At 39.7% G+C, this 5,960-nt stretch overlaps 1 pseudogene; it reads right to left on the bottom strand.

Moving 5' to 3' along the window:
• Nucleotides 1-3,229: 3,229 nt before the first annotated feature.
• Nucleotides 3,230-4,551, bottom strand: LOC118591506 (annotated as a pseudogene).
• Nucleotides 4,552-5,960: the final 1,409 nt, after the last annotated feature.

Here is a 5,960-nt window from a genome sequence, read left to right as displayed (position 1 = left end):
TGTATGTATGTATGTATGTATATATATATATATATATATATATATATATATGTGTGTGTGTGTGTGTGTGTGTGTGTGTGTGTGCGTGTGTGTGTATGTGTGTATTTTGTATATATATATACAGTATATATGTGTGTGTATATATTTATATATACATATAAAGCATAAAAAAGAAATGTAGGTACTGGGGGTATTGTTCAATGGTTGAGAGAGCTTCATTCTCTTGCAGAAGACCAGAGTTTGGTTCCTAGCACCTGCACAGGGTGGATCACAATCAACTCTAACTCCAACTCCAGGAGATTTTGACACCCTCTTTGGGCACTGCACTAATGTGCACAGAGCCCTCACACATTAAATTAAAAAAAAATAAAAATAAATAAATATAGAAGTCCCCAAGACAGATTAAAAGCTAAATATAGTAGATTTTGTATCCTCAGCATTTAGGGGTTTGGGGCAGGAGGATCACATGTTCAATCCCACCTGGGTTACACAAAAAGTTTCCATTCTTCCTGAACTATAAAACAAAACCCTGTAAAAACAAAAACAAAAACAAAAACAAAAACAAAACAACAACAACAAACCCAAAACAAGTAAGAACAAACAGTACCAGAGGTCTGGTCAAGAAAAACAAAAATTGGAAATAAGGGAGAAATTTCTGGAATGTGTGCTAAAGAACTTGACAACAAATACAAAATGGGAAAACTTCTTTCAAAACAAAAGTTACCAAATGGATAGAAAAAAAAGTAGATGACCCAGATAACCTCCTATCTATTAAAAAAATTGAAGTAATAATTTAAAACCTCCCTACCATAAGACCTTATGGCCTGGCCAGCTCTTCTGTAAAATTCTATTAAATGTTTTGCAAAGAAAAACCCCTGGTGCAAAAGCTCTCACAAAAGGTAGAATGGGAAACACTTCTGAGTTTGTTTTGTGAGACCCACATAACCACAATCGGACTAACAAAACCTGACAAGGACCTCACCAGAAAATAAAATTAAAGAGGCATACCACTTGTGAACAAGGATGAATCAAAACCCTTAACAACTGTTGAGTCCAACACCATATAAAGAAATACATCACAACAAAATGAAATTTATTCTGGGACCATCCAGTTAATTTAACATTTGAAACTCAATCAATATATTGTTCCTATAAGAAATACAATGAAGAGAGTTCCTAAAATCATCAATGGATATAAGAAGACACATGAACAAAGTCAATGCTCATTCCTGAAAAATAAAAAAATAAAGCAGAACTTCTTCAATGTGATAAACAGAATGCATGTTAAACCCATAATTCTCATTATTTTAATGGAGGAGAATTTGAAGTGTAAAGTGAAGAAAAAGGTATGGCTGGGGAGATGGCTCAGCAGCTAAGGGACTTCTTGTAGAAGACCAGAGTTCATTTCCCAGCAGCCAGGTTTGGGAGTTCACAACCATGTTTAATTCCTGCATTAAGGGATCCAACTCCCTCCTCTGACCTTCATTAATGGGCACACACACACACACACACACACACACACATACACACACACACACAAATAAATGAATAAATCCTTTTCTAAAACAAGAGCAAAGCATGGCACCCATGCTCCCCATGCCTATGACATGTAGCATTCAAAGCTATCCAATGCAATTAGGCAAGACAGGGGGAAAACATATAATCATTATTAGTGAAGGAGAAAAACTGTTTATTTGCAGATGCTATAAGTGTTCATATAAAATTCCAAAATAATTTTGAAACAAAATGAAAACAACTCCTGGATCCAATTCATAAATTTAGCAAAATCTGAGATTCTAAGATCAGTATACAAATATGAATGATATTCTTTTTTTTTCTCTTCAATTAGTTTTTTTTATTATTATGTGTTTTAATTTTATACATCAGCCATGGGTTCTCCTGTCCTCCCCCCTCCCGCCCCCACCCCCACCCCTACCTTCCCCCCAGCCCCTCCCCTCCATTCCCATCTCCTCCAAGACCCAGACACCCCTGGGGACTCATTTAAACCTGGTGGATTCAGTACAGGCAGGTCCAGTCCCCTCCTTCCAGGCTGAGCATGTGTCCCTGTGTAAGCCCAAGGTTCTAAACAGCCAGCTCATGCACCAAGGACAGGTCCCGGTCCCACATCCTGGGAGCCTCCCAAACAGATCAAGCTATTCAATTGTCTCACTTATCCAGAGGGCCTGATCCAGCTGGGGGCTCCACAGCTGTTGGTTCATAATTCATGTGCTTCCATTCGTTGAAACGAATGAATGGTATTCTTAACTACCAGCAATCAAAAAAAAAATTAAGAAATCAATTTCAATTATAATATCATCAACAACACAAAACCCCTGAAAAGAATTTTGGAAAATAGGTAAGAGGTCTCTCTATAAATAACAAAGTATTGATGAAATAAATTAAGTAAGACTTAAGTAAGTGGAAAGATAGACCATGCTCATGAGTTGAAAGTTAGGTGTAGTTAGAGTTTTCCTGCCTGGCTCACAATCAGGGCAAATCTCTCTTACCCGACAGTCCCACAGTCGCTCAGACCCAACCAAGTAAGCACATAGAGACTTATATTGTTTACAAACTGTATGGCCGTGGCAGGCTTTTTGTTATCTGCTTCTTTTATCTTAAATTAACCCATTTCTATTAATCTATAAGTTGCCACGTGGCTCATGGCTTACCTTACATCTTTCTTGTCATGGTGGCGGCTGGCAGTGTCTCCCTGCCCCAGCCTTTGCTTCCCAGAATTCTCCTCCTCCTTGTCCCACCTACCCTATCCTTCCTGCCTGGCTACTGGCCAATCAGCACTTTATTTATTTTAACCAATCAGAGCAACACATTTGACATACAAAACATCCCATAGCAGTTAGGACATTATAAGAAATGTCAATTCTCTTTATATGGATTTGTAGTGTCATTTAAAAACACCAAGTGCATCCTTAGAAGGTATATTTTAACTTGTTTTGGTTTTTTTATGCAGTGCTAGGAATCAAACCTAGGGTCTTAGAACTGATGGGCAGCACTCTATCGTTCAACTACAGTCCCAGCCCTCAGCCAACTTTTTCTCTTTTCTATTCTAATGTGTATGGATGTTTTGCTTGCATGCCTGTCCTGGTTCCTGCAGAGGCCAGAAGATGGCATCTGATCCCCTGGAACTGGAGCAAGCTGCCATATCAGAGCTGGCAATCAAACCTGGGACCCCTGAAAGAGCCGCCAGTGTCCCCCCTCACCCTCAGAAGAAAAGTTTGTAATTATATTTATGTACAGAAACCTTAGCAGTGTACATTTAACCCAGTTTAGTGGCGAGTTCTTTGGCCTTTGCCTTAAAATTCAAGCCACAAATTAGGACCCAGGATGTAACCTCCCCAGTGGTGGCGGATCTGAAATGACTCATCATTTGTCATTGTAATTGGTCCTAACTGCTTCCACCAGCTGAGCCAGACCGCCCTTGTCTTCCAAGTTAACCTCTGTGAAGGCAACAGAGGTTAACTGTCTTCCTGTGCATGTCTTCCTGTGGACCAGGAAGTTTCCCATGATGATGCAGTAGGGGACCCCCATCTTTTGACACAGGGTGGGCAGGAAGACCACCAACTCAATGGGGTCTACATCATGGGCAGTCACCACCAGCTGAGCCTTCTTGTTCTCTACCAAGGTTGTGGCAATATTGACCTCTGCTCAAAGGACAGGTGATCTCTTAGTTGGGACATCCCCTTTGCTAGCTGCTTTCTTCTCAACACAGGCCAACAGCCTTTGTTTCTTTTGCTTTGTCTCTGGCCTGTACTTATGGGCAAGCTTGAGCAGCTGGGTAGCTGTTTGTCATCCAGGGCCTGGGGGAACTGGTTAATGGCAAGAGGTACTTTGAGCTGTGTTAGAGACCAAGATTTCAGGAACCAAACATGAACCATGGAAAGTACTAGCTAAGCCAAAGAACAAGTCATAAGCCTACCACCCTTCCCCAGAGCAGTAACACCTGTTTACTAACTGGAGGCTCCCAAGATAAGAACATGCCACAGTCAGGTGTCATGGCAACCGAATGTAAAGAGCATTCCATGGTCAGGTAGCCTAGCAACAGAACAAATGGCCCCTGACCAGTGACCTTAGCAGACGTCTTGCAGTTGCACAACCTGCACGTCTCCCACGTTCTGCACCCCTTCCATGTCCCTTCCCCTTTCCTCCTTCCTGCCCCTTCCCCTCTTATGCTATATAAGCCATGCAGAGAGAAATAAAGATTGGCAGCTTTATCAGAATCTGTCTTGCTGTCCATCTCTCATGTCCCCTGTCTCTCATTCGCTCCCACAGGTGGGTCGCCCCTGTTGAAACCCTGCTGGCCTGGGCAGAGATGCTTATAGAGGATGGCCCTTTGCTGCAACAGCCTAATGTAGCGAGCCGGGGCCATATGATAAAGCATGTGAGATCTCTTTTGGGATGGATGTCCTGTCCAGTACCAAAATTCTTGGGCCTTTTATCAAACAAAAGATTCACTACCTTTTTGGCCTCCTGTCTCCTCATGACAGCCGGGGTCAGGGCCACCTTCTTCTCCTTGGCCTTTGTTCCCTTGGGCATCTTGCTTGGTTAGAGGAGAGAGAAAGCACAGTCGGTGTTCTTAACCTCTAAGCCATCTCTCCAGCACCAGAAGATCTTCTTATAGAAATTAACAATCTGATTCTAAAATTTATATAAGAAATGAAAAGTAATAGTTACAGCATTCATGGAAAAGAAGAGCCTTGCTGGAAGAGGAACACCATTTGGTTTTAAGGATGATGAGTAAGCTGTAATAATTACAAGAAATGCTGATTTTTGCCTAGGCAAATTGATCAATACAATAGAAAGACCATGTTTAAAAGGTTGAATGACTATTTAAGCAAAAGTGAATTTAAGAATGTTTTGAATGGGGAAAGGGAGTCCTTAAATGAATAATAGTGGATCGAGTTGGTATCTATAAAAAAAATTGTTTGACTTTTAACTAAAAATAGATAAATTAAATCTGGTCTGCAAATAATGTAAAACTGCAAAGTTCTTAAGGAAAACTTCAGGACTGTACTTTTTAAATTTGGTAACCCACAAAGATTTCTTACATAGCTAAACTACAAAGTTTAACAGATTTCTTTTTTTTTTTTCTCAACAGAGGTAAGGTTTTAAAATGAAATGAAGGAAATAACTAAACTTTACGACCTCAGACAAAGAAGAAAATGGCAGCCAAAGAATAGGAGAAGAAATTATAATATAGAGTCCTTTTGTTTAGCATTAAAATACACTGATGGGCATGAATAACAGAAATAAAATCTAACAAAAATGGGGGAAAGATAAAGACAAACAGATTGGAGGCAAACTATTAGACAACAAACCCACAACAATGTCCAACACTTTAAGCAAAAATGATGCTACACTACATATTTACAAATGTGGCTAGAATCAGTAGTTTGAAATGTTGAAATAGTAGCTGAGAAAATGGAAGCATCGTGTATTGCTGATGGAAGAATACATCATAAAAGTAAGCAGAATTTATTGTGGGGCATAAATCTATTCTTAGGTACATACCAAAAAAATAAATTATAAAATGTATACCTACAGAAGGAATTTAAACTTCATTCATTTTTATGTTCACTGGTGTTTTGCCATGTGTGTCAATTCCCCTGGAACTGGAGTTACAGAAGAGTTGGGAGTGGCCATATGGGTGCTGACTTGAACCTGGGTCCTCTGGAAGACCAGCCCTCAGAAGGACTTTTTAAAGATCATGTATCCACAATGTTATTTATAGTAAATGTTCATAGCTGGAGGAAATATAGCTGATTTGAAGTATGCTCATCTAATAGAATCAATGCAGCAATTGAAAATGGATTGAGAATACACACCACAACACATGCAAATATCAGAAGCACCATATTGAATTAAAGAATCCAGGTGCAGAAAGGAGCACCTACTTACAATACCATATTCAACAATAAACAAAATTAGCTCCTGGAAATACAATA

This window comes from Onychomys torridus, chromosome 9 (genome assembly GCF_903995425.1).
Source record: "Onychomys torridus chromosome 9, mOncTor1.1, whole genome shotgun sequence".
NCBI classification, from domain to species: domain Eukaryota; kingdom Metazoa; phylum Chordata; class Mammalia; order Rodentia; family Cricetidae; genus Onychomys; species Onychomys torridus.
Note: the sequence above shows the minus strand (reverse complement) of the source record. Positions and strands in the feature narration are given on the sequence as shown.